This window comes from Clytia hemisphaerica, unplaced genomic scaffold (genome assembly GCF_902728285.1).
Source record: "Clytia hemisphaerica strain Z4C2 unplaced genomic scaffold, Clytia hemisphaerica genome assembly, whole genome shotgun sequence".
In the NCBI taxonomy this organism is placed as follows: domain Eukaryota; kingdom Metazoa; phylum Cnidaria; class Hydrozoa; order Leptothecata; family Clytiidae; genus Clytia; species Clytia hemisphaerica.
Genome location: NW_027104076.1, coordinates 55,465 through 78,018, shown reverse-complemented (window position 1 = coordinate 78,018; position 22,554 = coordinate 55,465). Strand labels below are relative to the sequence as shown.

The following is a 22,554-nucleotide window of genomic DNA, read 5'->3' as shown; positions in this document are numbered from 1 at the left end:
CATATAGCACCACATGCCAAAATAGCCTGAACACGTGTGTTATATTTCTTTATTTTTATTCCACAAAATTCGCTGCTAGCTGCACGAGCAAAACCGTTGGACGAAATCTGCCGTTGGCACGGATTTCGTGAGGTACATATACCTATATACCTATATACCCCATAGCACCATATGCCTATATACCATATAACACCACGTGCCAAAATAGCCTGGAAACGTGTGTTATATTTCGTTCTTATTTTCGCCGAGTTTCCATCTGTAATTTGTCTTAAGGATGTGTTTATTGATAAAAAAAAAATTTAAAACTAAGTCTGAGATCATATTATAGAGATAATAGGTGGGATGCTGCTGCCAGCATTTATCTTAGGGAGTGTTTATCGAGAATGTGTCGTTTTTCCGAGAGTTTTACCGAGAACGACTTTCCAAATTTGTTATTAACTTTATATTAACATAACCATCTATAAAATTGCGTTCAAAAACTAAGTCTGAGATCCAATTATGGAGATAATTTTGTGTGGGATACTGCCGCGTTATGGAGATGGAGCAAATCTCGATTTTGAAACTTCAAATCGTAAAAAAATGAATGTTTTCAAAACATTCGAAAATCTTTTTTCGTTCGAATACACGGTTTTCATGTCTCAGCTGAGCATGCGCATTACGGTCTTCGCGCCGATTCCTATTTTGATGGTAGGAAAAGGTAGGAAACTTGGCACGGACCTCAGTCGCAGGAAGCAGTTTATGTTTTCAGTCGACTTTCTTTCTTCAATGCAGTGACTTCACTTATTTGTAAGAAAAAGCTTCTTAATCTTCGTTAATCCTGGGTCAGAGCAGGATTAAAATGTGGCCAATTTAATCGGGATTTAATCCAGATTTAAGCCCAATTTTTTTCGAACAACCGACGGTTCTGTGTTAATCGGCGCTAATCGAGATTTAGTCGAAAATTAAACTTATCGACCGTTAATCCACTTCTGAACAACCGGGCCCAGAGCACGTCTTCAACTTCAGACTTTTTTCCATTTCTAATTTTCTACAAGTTCAAATTTTTTATTTGACGTCAATTTTTGAAAAAATTAAAAAAATTCCGTCAGTTTTTTTTCTTTTCTATTTTAGAGTGTTTCCAACGTTACGTGATTTAAAATGGTAGACTTGGACAAAAAATAGTAGAAAAGCTTGACAAAAACCCATTTACAAGGTATGAAAACCGTTTTAAGGCACTTTCAGTCCCCAATTATGAAATAAAACTAGTATTATACGATTTTCATTCAACATTCCTAGGAAATTTTGAGAAGACTTAGAGAATCTGGAATATTTTAAACAAATGTAGAGCTCACGTAAGATGTTTTGGGAATGAAATGTCTTGTCCTTACAAATAGGTTTCTGATGCATTGACGCACAAAGCTATGTCTTGAGGCTAAAAATAATCTAACGATGGAGAAAATCTCGATTTTGAAACTTCAAATCGTAAAAAATGAAAAATTTTCAATCCGACCAAGTCTAATCGACGGAGTTAAACTGGAAACGGCAATCGGACTTGCCATGCAGAGTATAAAAGCCTACCAGAGAGCTTCTGGTTGGATCAAAATATCTAAAATTGATTTCAAAAATACTAGCACGACCACTAGTTCATGTCTATCCTAATATAAGGCTTATGCAAGAATGTTGATTAAGCACGACCACCAATCAAATATTCAATCATTTTTTGAATTTCCTGAAGTATCCTCGTTTAGTTCTGATGCAAGCACCAGCGTTTTCCTTAGTTTTTTAAACAGCTTTTTACTCTCTACGCATGCGTATCCACCGGTCAAGGTTAATTCCATCCAAATCTAGAATCTGCAATGCTTGGTTAATGCGAATTCAAAAGAAAAGAATGTTGACTTACAAATAAAATGCTGAAAATTTTAGCAACAAGTTCATTTTTGACCAGTTTTCCAGAGCACGTCTTCAACTTCAGACTTTTTTTTCCATTTCTAATTTTTTACAAGTGCAAATTTTTATTTGGGGCAAATTGTTTCGCTTACACTTTTGCCACTTTTGCCCTTCTTGTTCCCACTTCTGCCTCTATCATGTTGAAACATTTTTAAAAAGTGTGAAAAGTGGCTCCTTCAGCTAACTTGTGTCAGGCAATGTGTAAAAACGAGACCACGTTCCTTCTAATACGGGCCCGAAACAGTGGTCCTTCTAGGTAAACTAGTCATAGCTTTCACTAAATGCCCACGCAGAAGAGATCATGTCATGCACTTAAAGCTTTTAATGCTTTAAAGATTAAAGTATAAAAATAATCAGGAATAATTGATTGATTTAATTATTGAATGATTGATTAATTAATTGATTGAGGCATATGCTTGAAAAAAACATTATATTCCATTAACACAATAGACCTTTTTTTAAAGAGGCAGCCATGTTGAATAATTATGTACTCCAGCATAAAAACAATGATACAGCCATGCATAATTTTTGAAATATGCAAGATACAATAATTATGCATGGCTGTATCATTGTTTTTATGCTGGAGTACATAATTATTCAACATGGCTGCCTCTTTAAAAAAAGGTCTATATTTGAAGAATTCATTTACAATATAATATATAATACAGCTTGATAATTTGATAAAATTTAAGAAAAAGCTTCTCAAAAATATATTTCAAAAATTATAGTATCATTAGCTTACTGGTTTTCACATCTTGTTTGTTTTTTATCTCCCAGTTTCTTTCTTACAACAATATATGTCATTATTATTCACAATAGACCTTTTCTGATAATGCCGCAGACATCTTAGATTGTAGGCAAAATATATAGCGGTGACTGAATAAATCAAAAAGGCAACCAATCAGAAATAGCTTGTTTTTTTTCATTGGCTGCTATATTTCAACATTTCTCTGTTGCTACTTTGCCTAATAAACAATAGTCAAGAATACTGCGTATAAAATTTATCAAAAAGTTCTGCGCCATCTTAAATTGGGTGAAATAGAAACCAATCCTAGTTAAGGCCCGGGCTCCACTTGCGTACGCTGTGATTGCACTTCTCAAGCAAAATCTTTTATGTTGTTGGTCAAAAGAAAAATAAAGGAATGCCATTGTGCTTCATTCAGACGTACAGTCGAGAAAAGGTAAAATGCGCCTAAATTTCTTTTCAATTAAATGCATAGTACTTTTTCATGATGCAATCTTTTCTCCAAGCTGAAAGGATTGAATCCATTAAGATGATTGCAGCGCAGACAATGAAGAGACGTGCCTTCAGGAAGCTAGACTTTTTGAGTTTATAGCTAGCTATATACTTTCACTTTATGGTGTTTCTGTATGACTGCCTGTATACCTAGTCTAACCACTGTTAAATGCCTTCGGGAAGGTCTCTCCTAACTTGGAAAGCCAGAATTGGAGCTATTTCACCAAACCACTGGAGCGTAAGTTATTTAGGCTATCACAACTGCATGAAAAAGTTGAAAGTGCGCATGTAAAGTTAAACAAGTTAACAAACTTTTTTCAGGTTTTTGAAATAGATTTACCACACTGAAAAGACAGTAAAAACACTCTAAGTGAGGTAAATTATTTTGAAGACCATGAAAGAAAAAGTTTGTTTACATTGATTGACATTCAACATTCATTCAACCACGTTTGGATTCAACTTTACATTATTATGCGTACATCATTCAACTTTTTTGTACTTTGCTGGTATCTTGTTTTACTAAGTTAAGAAGGACTTTCTCAAGTTACGACCATATGATGGTATTTAAAGCTCAAGAAGCCCTATAAACAATAAAGGTAGTTATTAATAAAATAACAGACAAAAATAAATTAGAGTTTGAACAAAAATATCAACTGTACATTTGAAAACTTGAGCAAATTTCTTTAAAGATTCTGGAAAAAGAATTCAAATCATTGCTGAAGTGAACTTCTGACTAAATTACAGTAGTTAGTATTCAGTTTCAAAGACAAGAAACTAAATTTGACATACCAAACACTTTTTCCAGTCAATGAATCAGCTCATCATTATAACCAGTCTGCCATTTTGTTTGTTTTGATTCGCACAAGTAATATTGTAATTTGTGTTATATCATACACCTGTTATAATTTGCATTTATAACACTCGCTTCAGCTTTTCAGTGGTAAATCAAAACTAATAACATGTAATATGTAATAATGGTAATAGCATATAATAACGTAATATGAAAATATTTATACAACCGTCCCGGAAAAAAACCGAATATTTTACGGAAGAGACTAACTACGGGGATGCTTGCGCGACAACAAACAACAAAATTTCGAGATTCCAGTCCAATATCTATGCGTGAAGCTATGAGTGCCTCCTCGTCGCTGCGCTCCTGCGGGGGCAAAAATTCCGACGGCAACAGAGCCTTATTCTATGTCTTTATATTACATTTTCAATCGGTACAACATAAATTATGCCTTCTGCCATCTTTGAATAAATTTATTCTCTAGTTACATAGCGACGGATAATTAATGCAAAATTAAAATCAAATTTATGCATTCGAAAGCTGCCATTTTGTTTACCACTTTTCACACAAACTGCGCGAAACAAAAAAAATTTGTTTTTTCCTTAGTGGAGATTGAGAATTTACCACTTTTAACACAAAGGACACTAACGATCATTTGGAATTAGGTGGCAAAAAATATAAGCACTTTTGCCACTTTTAGACACATTTTGTAGAAACAATTTAGAACCTGGTGGCGCTTGGGGCAAATAGTGTGGTCGTGTTACAAAAGTACAGGCTGTTTGTAGGAAAAAAATAATATATAGCTGAAACTTTCTCCAGACCTTCTCTATAGGATGCTTATGCCTCAGGAAAAAATCCACTAAAATCCAACTGGTGGAACATCCCTTTTTTGGGCAATTTCTTTTTTCCCCAGGCAAAACCCTAAGGTCAAAAATTTTTGAAAATTTCAAACTCTTTTTGAGACAACATCATGTATACCATTCGAAAGCTCTCAAAAAACTATATAGAAGACTTTTAGACGGGTATAGCCGATTTCATTACCTAACTCGAGATAATTCACGTAGAAGATGCAATTTTTGGTCAATTTTAGACCAAAATGTGGCGAAAAGTGGACCTTGCATATGAAATATCTCGAGTTAGGTAATGAAATCGGCTATACCCGTTTGAAAGTCTTCTGTATAGTTTTTTGAGAATGAGTTTGAAATTTTCAAAACATTTCGCCCTTAGGGTTTTGCCTGGGGAAAAAAGAAATTGCCCAAAAAGGGAATGTTCCACCAGTGGGATTCTAGGGGATTTTTTTCCTGAGGCATAAGCATCCTATAGAGAAGGTCTGGAGAAAGTTTCAGCTATATATTATTTTTTTCCTGTAAATTATGCTAAACGACCCCACTAAAAGATGTGAAAAATAGCAGCGAAACAATTTGCCCCTTTGACGTCAATTTTGAAAAAATTAAAAAAATTCCGTCAATTTTTTTTCCTTTCTATTTTAGAGTGTTTCCAACGTTACGTGATTTAAAATGGTAGACTTGGACAAAAAATGGTAGAAAAGCTTGACAAAAACCCATTTACAAGGTATGAAAACCGTTTTAAGGCACTTTCAGTCCCCAATTATGAAATAAAACTAGTATTATACGATTTTCATTTAACATTCCTTGGAAATTTTAAGAAAACTTATAGAATCTGGGAAATTTTAAACAAATGTAGAGCTCACGTAAGATGTTTTGGGAATGAAATGTCTTGTCCTTACAAATAGGTTTCTGATGCATTGACGCATCAAGCTATCTCTTGAGGCTAAAAATAATCTAACGATGGAGAAAATCTCGATTTTGAAACTTCAAATCGTAAACAATGAAAGATTTTCAATCTGACCTAGTCTATGAGTTTTTTGCAAATAAAATATTTCAAAGGCTCGATGAGAGAAAAAAAGGCTTCGCATTACCCAAGCATAAAACATCCTCAAATCGACTGAGTTAAACTGGAAACGGCAATCGGACTTGCCATGCAGAGTATAAAAGCCTACCAGAGAGCTTCTGGTTGGATAGAAATATCTAAAAATGATTTCAAAAATACTAGCACGACCACTTTCTCAAATCTTTTTTGAATTTTGGAAATGTGACAGAATGATTTTTATGTGTCTCATTCTCTTTGTACAGTCGTCATTATTTTCTAAAAACAAAACTTCAGCATTACTGTGTTGCTTGTGAAAGATATTCTTCCCAAAAATTAAATGGTTTGGTGTGATAGTCTCGTCGATGTCATCTTCGTTTACGTAACATAGTGGTCTGCTGTTAATAAACACCTCAATCTGACATAAGATCGTCTGCAATTCTTCTAGTGTCTAATTCTTACCTAATGTTTTCTTTAAAGATATTTTCACGCTGCGCACAAGACGCTCGTACATGCCACCCCACCAGGGGGAAGAAGGTAAAATAAATTGTTGTTCAATGTCCTGTTGGCTGAAAAAAAGTTTAACTTCTTTCGATTTGAAAGTTTTGAAATTGTCGTGAATAACCATACAAGGTACACCTCGGCGTGACGAAAATCTTTTAAAAGCACGAATGAAAGCAGAATTTTTCATGTCTGGACAAACCTCTAGATGGATAGCACGAGTTCCGGCACATGTTAGGAGTAGAATGTAGACCTTCTGAGTCTCTTTATTATCTTCACTTCGTACATACAAGGGTCCAGCGTAGTCCAATCCTGTGGCATTGAAAGCATTAAAACTTAAACGAAAATCTGGCAAGTCAGGACTAGCTGGTGGTGATATCTGTCTTTCCTTGATAACGTTTGCATAAGGTACACTTATATAGTAAATTTTTGACTGTCTTCCTTCCTCTGACAATCCAATAATTAGTTCGTAAATGGACCAGTGTTGATTCTACGCCGTGATGGGTTACTTGCTCGTGTGTCTCCTTTATAAGGGGGGGGGGTTCACTTTTACGGTATGACGGTATTGGGCCTTTTTACCCCCGGTAAATTGGTATTACGAGAAAAAAACGATTAAAATTTTCTTTCTCGCTTCGCTCGCACAATCTTGCATGTCCTATTGACTTATTCTCATGGTGAGCAGGTTATTCTAAATAAGCTAAATTTTACAATATTTAAACAAATATTTTTGTTATTTTTCTGCGGCGCATTTTTTCAATGACAACTTTTGTGATGCAAATACTGCATCCAAAAAATGAGTCTAGATAAAATTTTCTCCGTTAGCACTAAATGATATGGTCGTCTCTCCGTATTCACTTACATTGCTAATACAATACAATACACTGATACTGCAGTAACTTAGAGACAGTAAAGGCGGTATTTACTCCTTCAATAATTAGTAAAAGTAGGTAGTTCTAAAAACATCTTGAGCAGCATCGAACGATTAAAACATAATTCACATCATGATGCACATGATGCGTTTTCAGGCAATCTAGGCATTCTAGAATTTAAAATTTTTCTTGGGCGAAACTCTTGGAACGCCGCACCAGGTACGGCAGGTACGTCGCTCGCCGTACCATATTTTTGCCAACAAATGGTTAGTGTTAAATAAAATCAAAAATTGTGTGACCAAACTAACAAGAGCGTAATAAGGCCGTTTTTCAATAACAAAGGTGAGCGAAAATTGTCGAAAAATTTTCGCACTGGCTTCGCTCGCATTCTTATTTTCCATTTATTTTTTCCCTCCGATAGGGGGGGGGGGTTAAACTTTAGAATTCGCGTCCTCTAGTTGCACCACAGCACCACCTCTCTGAAGCCTGTGTTGAAGTCTACAGCTTCGCAGACCATGATTGGCCCATTCCTCGATTTTATAGACATCTTACGGGTGGAAGAAATTATTGGGGGAAAGGCTTAATTTTGCGTTTGCCTCCCGTAACAAGCAAGTAACTTTGGCGCGGCAGACCTAAAATATTGCTTTAGGAAAGCTCGAATAGCTGTAAAAGAGGCCTTAAAAAGTCGACGAAATCGAGAATAAGGTCACAAAACAAGAGGCCCAAGGGCATGAAGGCCCAGAGTCTAAAAACATATCTAGTTTGTTTTTGCTTCCGAAGGCCGGGTTTAAGTCCTTACTCGCACAAATTTTGCACGGTGGGACCGCAAAAATCATGCTTTGAAAAAATTTAGAAGGGAACAGGTACAAGAAATGAGGGTTAAATAACAATATTAATGTATTTATTTCTTTTAAACCGAGCAAACTCAAGGAATTCGAATTGGTTGAGTAAGCTGTAAGATGGGTCGAATTCGCTATATAAATCTGAGCCGAGTTAAACCGAGTAGATGCCGAGTATATCAATATAAGCCGAGTAGATTCAAGTTTGGCCGAGTTTTCCGAATAAATCAGTGTAACAGAGTTAAACGAGTTTGCCGAGTAAATCCGTATAAACTGAATAGATTCCAGATTAGCTGAGTTTTCAAAGTAAATCCGTGAAAGCTGAATAGATGCAAGTTCGCTGACTTATAACTATTGTTGCACTCCACCTGATGATGACGCAATGATACCTAAAACAGAAAAAAATCAATATATTAAATGTATACATCTCACGATCTTCAATTAAAAGGGGTGTTTTAAAATTAAACAACATTGATCTGTTGATGTGATTCTATGCAATTGAGCCCCCTACAAAGAAAAATTACTTAATTTTATCACTGCCAAGGAGTTTCATTAATTATATAACATAAATATTTGTTGCATCTCCTTTCTATGAAGCTTTTTCTCCCAGACCTCCCCCCCCCTCTTTTGCACTTTAAAGTCTCTTTTGAAGGGGTTCAGACTATGACTGACTAATCTTGGGGAAATAGACCAGGCCATGACTCGCTGTCCCAACACTTTTCAATAGAAAAATTCTCTTAGTGTTTTTTATTCCCACTGATACGTAGAAATCCACAGGGTTGACGGGCCAAACAGGCCCAGTTTGGGCCTCACGGGGGTCCCCGGGCTGAAATGGTCATCAAGGGTCCCCTTTACAAACGAAAATTTGAAGGTCTGAAATTCTCATATCTAATATGACCAACTGGTAGGGCTTGAAGAGTAAAGGAAAAAAAGTGGCCTCAGTACGCTCATATTAAAGGTCAAATATGTTTTTGGAAAAAGTGTGATTATTTAGAATCACTCAAGCATTTTCTTCCACTTCAATGGGCTCTTCCAGAAAAAATCCGTTCATGGGGGGTGGAGGATATATTATTTTTTTCATGAATTACCCCTGGACATTTTGATTTTTAACCCCCTGGACACGGGTTAAACCCCTAGACAAACATCAAATCAACCCCGTGGACACAAAAAATTACCCCTGGACATTGGAATTTACCCCCTGGACATTGCAATTTTTTGGTATTTTTTCAATACCCCTGGACAATTCATCCTCCACCCCCCATGAACGGATTTTTTCTGGAAGAGCCCAATCTGTGAAACTGACAGAGAACTCACCTAAAATTGGGTACCAGTATTGACCTTCTGTTGCCTATGCCTTTAAGGTTGATTGAACTGACCAGGACACTGTAAAGAAAAAAAAAGATTATTAGTATCTGTCTGAAAATAAACCCTCTCCAGGGTGGTCATTTTTTCACTGATTACACCCAACTCAGTTTTCGCCAAAGTTAAAACTTCTCCTGAATTGTTTTGTGCCACTGCTTTTTTTGACGCATCCGGGATTAAAACAAAGATTCTTAAATTTTAAGGGAAGACTCAAACCCACTCCCCCTCCTGGGTCACTTTTGGAAAATGGTTTGGTGAGAGGGAATTCTGGGTTAAATGATGTAATCTTTCTGGCCTCAGAGTACTGTTGCTCTATTAACACTTTCTTTTGAGAGAAATTGTGACCTGCGTTTTGAGCTAGCCAGTCAAATGACAATCAAACCAATAAAATTCCAGTAATACTGTAGACCTTTTGATTTTACAGCAACAATATAAAAAAATCTTATGCATCTCCTATTTTGTATCCACGCGATAGATAAGAAAATTTAAACCACTATTGGGGCTGTCCACATTGTATTTGTGCACTGAAAATATCGAAAATTTGGTACCCCTGCCCCCTGTTCCAAAGCGTATGCAAATGCCTGCCATTCCAATCTTTAAATGGGAGGGGGGCAACACAGAATTTAAGTCAAAATGATTTTTGAAAAACTTGGGATTTCTAAGACATTTTCTGAAAAATGACCCGACCTATGTGATCAATCCTATCGACCATCGGGATGGCTTGATGACAGAGCGATATGTGATTGATGGATTACTTATCGATCCGGATAGGGCGGCAATCACAAATATCTTCATTTCGCATCGCCCGACCCACTCCTGAAAATTGAGTGAAATTGAGTCGGAGAGTCGTTAAATTTTTCGGACTTTTTGTTTTGATGACGTTTCCTTTGCTCAAAAATTTTATTTTTGTCGATTTTTGTGAGCGCTTTTTAGCGCATTCGCAGCATTTTAACTTTGTTTATCATTACACGTGTGCCATTAGTGTCAAAGGTCACAGTGTTTAAATCTCATGATCTGAAACCACGCAAAACATACACGCGATTGGGCCTCCTGCCGCCTCAGTTAACGCCCTTTTACCTTTTACCGCCTCACAGACCAATTTTAAGAAAACCCGAAATATTTTACTACCGACCGACCGACAGACTCACTTTTTAAATCCAGACGAGGACGCGAAATGAAGATATTTTGTGATTGCCGCCTAGGAGATTGATAGAGGATTCAGCCATAAAAAAGTCTTATTGATCCTTTGCTGATTATTTATCGAGCTAGTATTAGTTCAATCAAGTATATCGATTGTAAATTGATAGAGCTCGATCATTAGAAAGAATGGATAAAATCAATATGATCGAAAAATATTATTGATGATAAATCGAATGCATAATCGATAATTAATCATAAGCTTATAAAATCTTGAGTATCAATCTTTGATCAATCTCCTATCCGAATCGATAAGTAATCCATCAATCACATCTTGATCTGTCAGCAAGCTGTCCCGATGATAGATCCTATTGTATTGAGCGCGGGGGTCTGGGAAGGAAATTCCAAACCAAGGCCCTAATTTTTACGAAAATGTCGTCCGCAGGGGTAAAGATGACAAAGTTTAAATAAAAAGGTCTAAGCGCGAAAAGTTGAACATGTGCCTGTAAAGTTGATGCATGTAAACAAAGTTTTTTAGTTCCTCACTTTTTGAGTCTTTTTATGTTTGTCTGCGAGTGAGGTAAATCTATTTTGACGACCAGAAAAAAGCAACATACCTTTCAAAAATTAATCCTTATTGTTCATGGCACTTGGAAGCAGGAGAAATGTTGCCACAACACGGTTGAATGACAAAAAGAAATTAAACAGAAATTGTATTTAAAAGCATCCTTCTTCTTTCTCGATAAGATTTTAAAAGAAAGTTTCGCAAAATCCAACCAGGTTGTTGAGAGCTAGCCTGGGCATAGGCTGATTTGATTACAAATAACGAACATTGCGGTCTGAACGAAAATCTAAGTTCTAAGCCAAACTGATAGTCTTTCCCGAACAAAAAATATAGCGCGAAGCTGCATATCTCAATTATTGTTTTATTTATCTGTTCAAGCCTCTCCATTATAGCCAAACAGCCTGGATGGTTTTTTACTTTATGACGGAATGCGGCTAATAGCTTAGCGTTACACACGAACACGACTCTCTTTAAAGGCCCAGTACGCTAAAGCTCTGGGCCAACTAGCAAAAAACTTTACATATTGGCGAAAGTGCTTGGTATAAGAATAGATCAATCTGTTTAAAAGAAGCCATAGAAAGGTTAAATTTATAACCCAATAAGGTCACAGTCGTTTAACCAAAGATGTAAAAGCGGTGGTGCGTGGACGTGAAAATGGTTTTTTTTTCGCGCGTGAATACGTGAATTGGCAAAAATTTGTTCGTGAATACCTAAATTGAGGGTTTACTGGGGGGCCTCATAAAGTACAAGACTTGTTTGTACAGTTTCTATTTTGTTACTACACAATAGATATGATAACTGAAAATTCATTATTTTCGAAAAAAAACATAAATATAATATCGGTATCGGTATTAGGCTTCCTTCACCGACGGTATTACGGTATTTGACTCAAAACTTTGTCGGTATGACGGTATTTAAAACCCCTGAAACCCCCCCCCCCCTTGAGTCCCGAAGACCAAGTACTAAAACTCTTGAGTCCCAAAGACCAAGTACTTAAACACCGGAAAGTCAAAGACCAAGTACTTAAACCCTTGTGTCCCAAAGACCAAGTACCGAAACCCTGGAGTCCCAAAGACCAAGTACCGAAACCCTTGAGTCCCAAAGACCAAGTACGGAAACCCTGGAGTCCCAAAGACCAAGTTCTAAAACCCTAATATCCCAAAGACCAAGTACCGAAACCCTGTAGTGCCAAAGACCAAGTACTTAAACACCGGAAAGCTAAAGACCAATTACTTAAACACCGGAAAGCCAAAGACCAGAGCAAATTCCAAATGATTGTGTCAAAGACCAAGTTCCAAAACTCTTGAGTCCCAAAGCAAAGACTAAGTACTAAAATAATATAGTCTCAAAGAACAAATACGAAAACACTGAAGTCCGAAAAAGCAAACTAAAACACAGGAGTGTAAAATACTAAGTATCAAAGCTGGAGTGCCAAAGACCAGGTACCGAAACCCTGGAGTCTCGTATAACAAGTTTACAAATTGTGGAATCGCTAGAAAGTCAAAGACTTAGTCCCAAAATGCTGGAGTTTTCAAAGAAGCGAAAAGAACAGGTGTCAAAATATAAGGTTTAGTACCGAGACCCAAGGTCCGAAAAGCCTTTTTTTAAACTAGGTTCTAATTGGAATAGATTGGAGAACATCAAAAGTCGCAAAACTTATTTCAAACTAAGAAAAATGACAAACACTTACCTTCACTGTGTGATTATAAAGATTAAAGATTGAAACAAAAGTTTAAAGAATAGTCGAACGTGCGCAACGCACTGGGCTCAACTTCAGTGGCTTCAAATCATTCATAGGTCCAATTGTAGAACCCCAGATATTCACCCAATGAACAAGTGTGCCAAATTTCAACCAAATCCGATCATTTTGGAGGCCTGTAGACTGCTCCAAAGCTTTAGCCTCGTTTTGGCAAAAAACTCGTTCCCAGGAACAAGTGTGTCAAATTTCAGCCAAATCGGACCGTTTTTAAAGTCTCCAGGCTGCCAGCCTCGTTTTGGTGAAAAACTCGTCCCCAGGCCCCAAAAATCAAAATTTTCAAAAAATGAAAAAAACACCCCCAGATATTCACCCAAGGAACAAGTGTGCCAAATTTCAGCCAAATCCGACCTTTTTTGAAGTGTCCAGGCTGCCAGCCTCGTTTTGGCGAAAAACTCGTCCCCAGGCCCCAAAAATTCAAATTTTCAAAAAATGAAAAACACCCCCAGATATTCACCCAAGGAACAAGTGTGCCAAATTTCAGCCAAATCCGACCTTTTTTGAAGTGTCCAGCCTGCCCTAAAGTTTTCGGACGGACATACATACATACATACATACAGACATTCTCAGATTATAGCTCAACTGAAGTTGAGAATATACTCCTGCCTGCCGTCTGCGTTAATTTTGTGAGTGTAAAAATAGCTCTTTTGTGATTAAAAAAAGATTAGATCATTTTATTTATAGATGTTTTGACGTCAAATATTTTATTTTTAGATACAGTACTGAAACTTACTTAAGACTATGTTGTTGATTCAAACTATTTGTGATGTCAAATATTTTTCGTTGATATAACGTTGATGTGGTTACTATTCCGCTAGTTGTGTACTGGTCGGAGACTCGTTTAAAATGATCGATGCTTTTCGATGTCAACTCTATTATTTAAAGAGCACCCGAGTGTGGTTGTTTCGTAATGACGTCAGATTATGGAAACATTTTTAGTAATTTGACGTCAACAATAAAGTTTTACCGTGGTTGCCATAGAAACACTTTGTGTTATTCGGACCCCTAGGAATTTTTGGCCTAGATAATGGAACCCTCTCGACGTTTGCGCGAATGCGATTCTCCGATTTTTGTAACAATCGGATTTGCATGAATTTCGGAAAAGATTTTGAATGCATGAAGCTCGCAATTGCGTGAACCCTCACCCTCGCGGGAGGGTGACTTTAAATTTGAGTTATATCTATCAATCGACTCAGATAGATCGATCTAGTCTATATATTAGTAGCATGCGGATAGCCCAGTAATTTGAACACTTTTAAAACTCAAACCTATATAACTCGAATGTCTTAAGTTAAGTGGTTCCTTCAGTTAAAAAATACCTTATAAGCCTTACTCCATAAATCGAAATTTCCTTAACTCGAACAAATTTGTGCTCCCCGCGCGTGTTCTTGTTATAGAGTATATTCGTAGTTGTACAGACTGCTAACCGGAGCTGACTCTTGAATTACAATTCAATTTTCGTTTAACATTAGGATATATATGGAGGAATTTTCAGAAGAAAATAAAGAAAGGCTGAAAGAAAGTCAATTTTTCAATTCACTCTTCTCGAACAATGAAAAGTTAAGTAAGTACCTAAGCTTTTCCCAGATGTTTTGGTAAATCATATCTCGTTTTAATACATTTACTAACAAGTTGTTTGAATTTTGCTTCAAAGACTTATCAAACGAGGTGGTATTTGAAATCATTTGTAGGTTCCAAAAATGTACTGAAAAACAAAAAGATTTCTGTTTCAAAATTTTCTGTTCAAGTATTCACCGGCTCGTCGGCTAACAACTATTGCGTGTAGACTTCTTAGATTTTGTCTAATCTCCTGCTTTCCAAGGTGGAACATTTCAGGGTAAGGTAAGTAAGACATTTGAATAGTTGTTCGTCCATTTCCAGTTACTGGAGCCGAAGATAAAGAGAGAGAAGATACAGACTTCTTTCAATCAACAATTGGATTATGAAATGGAAGATTCAACAGGAGGTCATTTCAGTAGGGGTATGTTTCTTAAAACTTTAGAGGGTTTACCTCCGTATATCTCCGAGGTTTATTTAGTTTTTGGGTTGTGGTTTTTTTATACACGATGAGCATCCCCTATGGTCAAAATATATCAGAGGGGATATGCACAGTCTAGGGATGGCGCGGAGGAATAACCTTTATCGTCGGGACTTTTGGCAGAGATTTAGCCTTTCGTTGGGAAAGAAACTGGGATTTTCCTATTTTAATAACTATAATATAACTTTATTGCTATTTTAATTGAGATTTTTTCGTGATAATTACGTGATGTATCTAGATATTGGTAAACAAAGGGATAATAGATTTGTAGATGAGCGCAATCATTTAGCTGGCAAAGTACGAATGCATTGCGTTCTGAACTTGGGTGAAAGCAATTCTGGTAAACTAGACTGTAAATAAGAAGCATTGTGATAGAAAATAGTTAACTGGCTGGATATTCAGGCTAGTGTAGAAGAGGTTCGGTGGAGTCTCTAAGCTGGAATACGCACGGGAAACGCAAATTTGTTGGAGTTAATGAAATTTCAACTTATGAAGTAACGTTTATAAGGCATTGTTAACTGAAAGAACCTAAAACTTGTTCAAGTCAAGGAGACACTCGAATAGAGGTTGTATCTGAGATGGTCACTTTCACTTTCGTTTCAGACATCGACAACGACGAGCGAGTCAGCAAACTGTGCAAATTAAAAGCGCAACTGATCACGTGCTTCGAACCTGAAACTCTCAAAGATATCTTGTTCGAATTACATGAAATTCCGCCTGAACAAAGTCACGCCGTGGTTAGTTTAATACATCTTTAGCTTTTACACCTAAAGATTTATGGAAGGGAGTTGAGCTCCTAAAATGACAGAAACTGAATTATATCTGAAGCTGCTGCATTAAAATGCTCAAATAAATGAATTCGACAGACTTTTCATAAATTACGTCACGACCAACGCTTATCTCATTTTTAAAAATATTGCTATGGTAATTTATTCCCAGAGGAGTTCATAAGAAGTTAACTCTTTATACAAGTAACACTTGAACACTCAAAGGATTTAATCACCTTGTTATTAGTTTCAAAACGAGGCAGTCGTTGCACTTAAAATAATTTATGAAAAAGCCTATTGATAGATGTATCATACTATTGTTCTATTTTTCTTACTGTTCTTCTCTATACTGGCTGCGTTTAGACCAGCCTGGCATTTGTAATTGCTTGCAATATTCTTTTGAATTCTATTGTTCCACGCAATTGTTCGGTTTGTCAAATGCCTAAAGATGCCAGCGTGTTGGCATTTCGTTGGCATTTGAAATGCCATTTTGAGCAAAGGAATCCCCTTTTCTGGCATTTCAAATCAAACAAAGGAACCAAAACAAAGAGAAAAAATGACATTTTTGATTTTTTAAAGTATTTGCACGTTTTTTATTCAGTTCTTTCTATAGATTGTAAAATTTGCAAGATTTGCCATAGCCTAGCCCTACGGCAAAAAGTTTCAGTCTTAATGACTGCAGTTTTTGAGAAATTCCATGCTTTCCATTGTTTGATATGTCAAAGTTGAACTTGAGGGAATCACCTTTTCAGTAATGACTCTAAAAAGACGATTCCTTAAATGCCATGACAGAAAATACAATGGAAAAGCTATTAAAATCGAATCCCTCATGAGCAAATGCCAAATTACAAATGCCAGTTGGTCTAAACGCAGCCATTATGTTTGACTTCAAGGTCATTATTCAAGTTTTCTTTTGAAGAAAACGGCGAATTCCATTTCTTTGTTTGTTGATTACTTTCAATTTCAAGTCAATTACTTTTAGGCATTCGAGATGAAGTATTACAAAGAGATTTTCAACGAAATCCATGATTCCTTGATGAGGGACACAGTGCATATTTTCATCGCAAAATCTAAACAACTTACTTCTCAAAAGGTGAACATTTCTTTCTTGTCATTTTTTTTTCATTAATTGTAATAACTGTTCAGCCCACTTCGAGCTGTTGCTATTTACCTTTAAGTTTTCAATAATAGGTCTCAGCGTTTTATAAGTCATTCCGGCTGATACTATGAGACCTGTATCTTATGGGAGATGTCGAAAATTTAGGTAGTAGAAGAATACTTCGTCTAGGCACAATTTAGTCACGTAGGGAGACTTTTCCCCATCTAATATTTTAACTTTTCTTTGAGTGCAAGAAGTAAGGGGTCGCTTTCATAGGACATTTTGGCCGATGCAATGGTGTGTGAACAGCAAATCCTCTAAGTTTTAAGACCTAAAGTTACGCTTTGTTTAGCGAGTAAAAATAATTGAAATCGATTATCGATTGAAAACCTATTCATAACTTGATAGTGTCAATGTTTTACACGGATAGCTTAGTTATCTAAGACTTTAAGACAGTCTGGAGCTAGCGCCTTAGGCATCTTACCTCGCTCTCTTTCTCGTATTGCAGCAATTCACGAGAGCTTTGAACATTTTAAACACGTGTCTCAAGATTCTGACGTCATACGGTACGAGCGAGTCCTGGTTGCTCAACATCTAGGGTGAAAATACCATGCATCATGAACTCTTGTGGACCGAATTGAAATTTGCTGAATAAGACCCTGATAAGTAAAGGATCTATTTGCTTTCTTATAACAGACGGCTTTTTCTACAACGAGGCGTTAAAGGGAAGAGTTGGCGAGGATTGTATTTCTTCTAATTTTCTAGAAGTATCGGGGAGATTTGTTAAGATAAGAGGATGTGCCTTCTTTTTTGGACCAAATTAAAATTCACTGAAGAAGACCCTGATAATTAAAGGGTTTACATTCTCTAGACTTTTTCTTAGATAAAAAATGAAGTAAAGGTGAAAGAAAGAGTTTGTTAATTCTGCTTTATCAGCATCAGAGACGCGCTTACTTTGTTTTTTTATCTATCGTCAAAAACAATACTCTGTTTAAAAGATGTATCTCCACTTTTTGAGAGCGTTTGTTTTGGATTGTCCACATAGCGAAAAGTTTGACTTTATAGACCTTCAAAAGCACAACGCACCGAATCTAAAGCGATTCCATCCTCATCTGCGTTAATTTCTCTTTCACGTTAATTAATTACACAACAAAAGAAAGGTAATGGCTTTCACGGTTTTCCAATCATTTCGAAATGAACTGTGCTATCAATTTTGGAATGGCTAATTGATCTTTATATAATCGAAGCGGCCGTAGCACGAAGCTAGACCATCCAATTACCGTGCTCAATTTTTTGGTTTCAAACCACTTCGGTACTTGATTCCTCTCTGCTTGAAGTTCAGCAGTCAAAAGACACTTTAAGGTAAGTGGAGAAATCTAGAGAAAGGGGTGATCCTTTCCTACCTTCGGATAGACAGCTAAAGAGAAAGAAAGCCTGTTATCCTCGTGAATATTTCGTATGTATTTCCCTGAATTTTCATCCATAGAGCTAATACATCAGAGACGATGCGACGATCAAAAGCTTGCATACAGCATAGTAATCAAAGTAAAATATCCCTAATCATACTGTTATGACAATGGGGTTCACTGTTGGCGGTGGAGTGGATTATGCTCAGAATTATGGCAGAATTAGAAAGCTCCCCCCACAACGTTCTTTCAACGTTTATCTTATGTTCACAAAGTCAATATAACGTTTTAGATGAACGTTGCAAAAACGTTGTGTGCCAGCTGGGCGAGTAAAAGTCTCGCAGAAAAGTTAACAATTTTTATGAATTATTTCTTTGAATGCCATTGAAATTGTAACCTAAACAGATAACACAAGTTGAAAATTTTCCTCTTTATCAGACCCGCCACCTCAACCTCACGTCTACCTTTCCATTGTGGCTTACCTCTTAAACAATCGGGAAAATCAATTCCTAGTGGACACTTGCGCTAATTTCGATCTCAACATCATTGAGTTTCAACAGGTATATATGGATTCCTATTAACGAGGTTAAGCACGGGTTTATTTTGACCGTAAAGTGCGCTATCAAAGGCTTGTACATAACTTGCCAAAGCAAACCATGCAAGTGAAGTCTTATGTACAAGCCTACGATATCGCATTGAACGGTCTAAATAAACACTTGCTTAACCTCGCTATTGTTTGTGGTATACCGTATTACTTCAAATAAACGCCCCCTCAAATAAACGCCCCCTTCGTATAAACGCCTCCCCTCTAGGAGGGACGTTCATTTGAAACAAGTAGCTGTAAGGGAGAATCATATCGAGGAAAAATTAAGTATTATAGTCTTTCAGTATTCAAATTAATTTTGACCCGTTTTTTACATCTTAAAAATGACATATTTGAACTGAAAGACGACGAAAAGGCAAAATAAGGTTCCCATTCACTTTATTAAAGTGACCTCGGTTAGAGACTATTTAATGAACGCCCCCTTCTTTTAAACACCCCTCCTAAAATCCAAAAAACTAACTAACGCCCAGGGCATTTTATTCGAAGTAATACGATAAATGAAATGCAAAATGTTCTTCTGAAGTCTGTTCAGGACAAGTGTGAATTCATTTTTCTTTTTATGTTTATACCTTTGAGGGGGTTTATCTAACAAATGCTGCATTACAAAAAAGAACGCTAAATTTCATAAAGAACGACAAATTTTGCCCTCCACAACCCCGACCGAAAGTGAATGTAGCACCCCTACATATTCATTCCTCTTTGTTTATGACGGGAATCAACTACATGTGGTTTAATAAAGTGACAAATTACGCATGCGTGTTATTAATGCAGGAATTGTCCGCTAACTCACTGTTTTCAAGGAAGTCTTTATAAATTGTTATGAATTTAATACCTTTGGAAAGATATTCAAAAGCACATTATTCTGCATTAGTGTTTGTCTAAGCTAAGGTGAAGAAAAACGAAGATTAAGAAATTAGCCTTTGAATACAACAATCATGGCATGTATTTTTACACCATTGGGAAGCTGAAAGATCGGCGAGCTCAAAAATATCTACAGTCAACTCTCTCTAATAGACCTTATCGGAGTTTTTGATTTTTCTAAAAAAGCGATGCATTGTGGGATTGTTTCGAGTGTATTACAATAGAAATCTCTTAGGAATTCTTCGAGGGAATTCTATTGTAATACACTCGAAACAATCCCACAATGCATCGCTTTTTTAGAAAAATCAAAAACTCCGATAAGGTCTATTAGAGAGAGTTGACTGTACGTTTTATGAGGAGCTTTTGATTCTTAATTGCGATATATGTTATGAGAAATGTCAAGGAGACACACTTATCTTGAACCGACTTCAGGTTTCATTTCATTATTCATCCGATCATTTTCGGCCCGTATCTTAAGGTGGGACAAACGAGCAGTCTTGCTGGACTACACAGCCTTTCTGTTTTTGTAATGGTTATTGACTACAAATGTTAAAATTTATAGTATGTCGAAAACTTTGTTATTTTTCAAGATTGTTGTTAGGTACCAAAAACTGAGTCTGTATATGCTTATAAAGGTTATGCTTATAGAAAAAAACATGTACTCGTCTATTAGTTTCTGTTCTTATTTTTATCATTAGATCGGCTATAACATATCTAAAGCTGTTTGTGCCTCACAACGTGGCATTGATTCATTGCGAAACCCTGCCACGGAATTGTGGGAAACAGGTTAGTAAGATGTAGTATGATGCTTTGTTTTCACATGAAATTACAAAGCTGAGCTACCTATCTTTCTCAGCTAGCGTGTGTTAGAGCTGCAGACCAAAATAGAAATTTTCAGCGAATAATTCTTGGCCCCAGCGGTTAGTGTGAATACGTGGATTGGCTTTTTCGGTTGCTTGAATGCGTGAAAATTGAAAAAAGAATGAGTGAGTTTTTGAGATCTTGAATTCAAACCCAATGAAATTAATTTATTTATAGCCATCCTGGTGGATTTCAAAACTTCACCGGGTCACTAGGCAGGGGTGTACTTTTATCAGTAGAACAAAATTGTACCTCCCTGTCTCACAGCCCATGTGGAACTATTGAGGATAGAAATTCTATTATTTCAAGGTTAACGAATCCGGTGGGGATGGTTTTGGAGATGGTTTTGTGGTTTTGGGTTTCAATTCCAGTGGGGTCCTGTGACACAGGGGAGGGGTGTGATTGTTTACATCACATTGCACGTTTTTTTATTAGAACCCAGTTTATAAGAACATTGAGGCTGAAATTCGTCAAAAAATTAAGAACATCGTAAGAACATGCCCAGCCTCAGTTTGGAAAAAAATACAAGAAACTACAATTGTTTCCTCTTTTCAAGCAGTTTTAACTGAACTTAGGGATGGATTTTCTAAAATCGAGTCAAATATTGTCCAAATTTTACCAATTTTAAGTGCTCTTTATTTTGCATGATATTGTCGATTTAGAGTAGTCTGAAAAATTAAGAACGCATTTAGGAACATTTTAGGCTGAAAATTTCAAAAAAAATAAGCACATCCAGGCTCAGCCAAATTTTAGGTGTTCTAATGAAAAAAAACGTGTATCTCAACTGTACTTTTTTCCATTACGAAATGATGTTCGAGAAAATGATGTTCATAGTATCAAATCTTTTGTATCTTTGTAGTTTTTCGCATTTCGTGTTTTAATGTTGCATTACACGTTTTTTTTACAAGAATATCCAAAAAATTTCAAGCCTTTGGATTCTCTTAACTTTTTGGATTTTAAGCCTAAAAATGTTCGTATCATGTTCTTATTTTCACTTTATGAGAATTTATGACTATTTTCTTAAGAAATCGGGTGTTTCAGAGTCCGCAGAGCCTTAAAATGTTCCTAACTTGTTCTTAAAATTTTGGCCATCGAAGCCTTATGTTCGCATATAGTTTATTCTCATAAAAAAAACCATTATGTGATTTGTAATAATAATAATGTTTAAAATATTGTACATGACGAAAAGAAACTATAACACTTTGCTAATTATAGAAATGATCTGGCAATCATTCTGAGACGTATTTTTTTCTGGACACTATGCAGAGGAAAAGGGGTAAAATATGCAATCACAGACAAAAGGTTGTAGACTTTTCAAAAATGCAAGAACAATTTCAAATTAAGCTCCGAAATCCCGTTTTACCAGAGCCAATGTCGTTTTTATTGGATTTGGAGAGTTTAGGTGACGTGTCCAGAAGTCAAATCCACTCGACATTTTTGCAAAATCTCCAGGCTTTTTTTTTGTCTCAGATTGAAGTATGAAGATTGAAGCTTCAATGAGTTTTGCTCTTCAACTATTTCGAAATGAAATCCCATCGTATTTTGAGATGGATTAATCAATTATAAACAACTTTTCAGAGTTCTCCGGTGCATCCACAACCTGTGTGGCTGAAATTCACCTATTTTCAGTCAATCTGAAGTCTTTGGAAGTTCAAAAATCACAAGTACTGCTAGCAAGTGTCCTCTGTAGGGAATTTCTTACAGACCTTTTTGTCCATGATTGTGAGTGTGAATTATTATTTTGCATATGTGTAGAGTCAGCCCTTTCATTTTATGAGCCCCCTCATATGAGCAGTCGTGTTTTCATTCTTATCTTCTGCTACCGTTAATACCCCGAAATTCAAAATACCCATACATGTGGGAGTGCTGTTTTAGACCCCGAAAATAGAAAAAACCTACGTGTTTTCATTCTTATCTTCTGCTACCGTTAATACCACTCTGTAGGGATATGTAAAAATTTCCTCGATTTTTACACCCCGAAATTCAAAATACCCATACATGTGGGAGTGCTGTTTTAGACCCCGAAAATAGAAAAAACCTACGTGTGTT

The 22,554-nt window shown here is 36.4% G+C and overlaps 1 long non-coding RNA gene across 1 annotated transcript; it reads left to right on the top strand.

Annotated features, from left to right (window-relative positions):
• The first annotated feature begins 15,515 nt into the window (after positions 1-15,515).
• Positions 15,516-20,428, top strand: LOC136812554 (uncharacterized). The gene is made up of 6 exons (XR_010847364.1): positions 15,516-15,644; positions 16,657-16,767; positions 17,282-17,439; positions 18,260-18,318; positions 18,618-18,739; positions 20,343-20,428. It is a non-coding gene; the product is annotated as an uncharacterized lncRNA (long non-coding RNA).
• Positions 20,429-22,554: the final 2,126 nt, after the last annotated feature.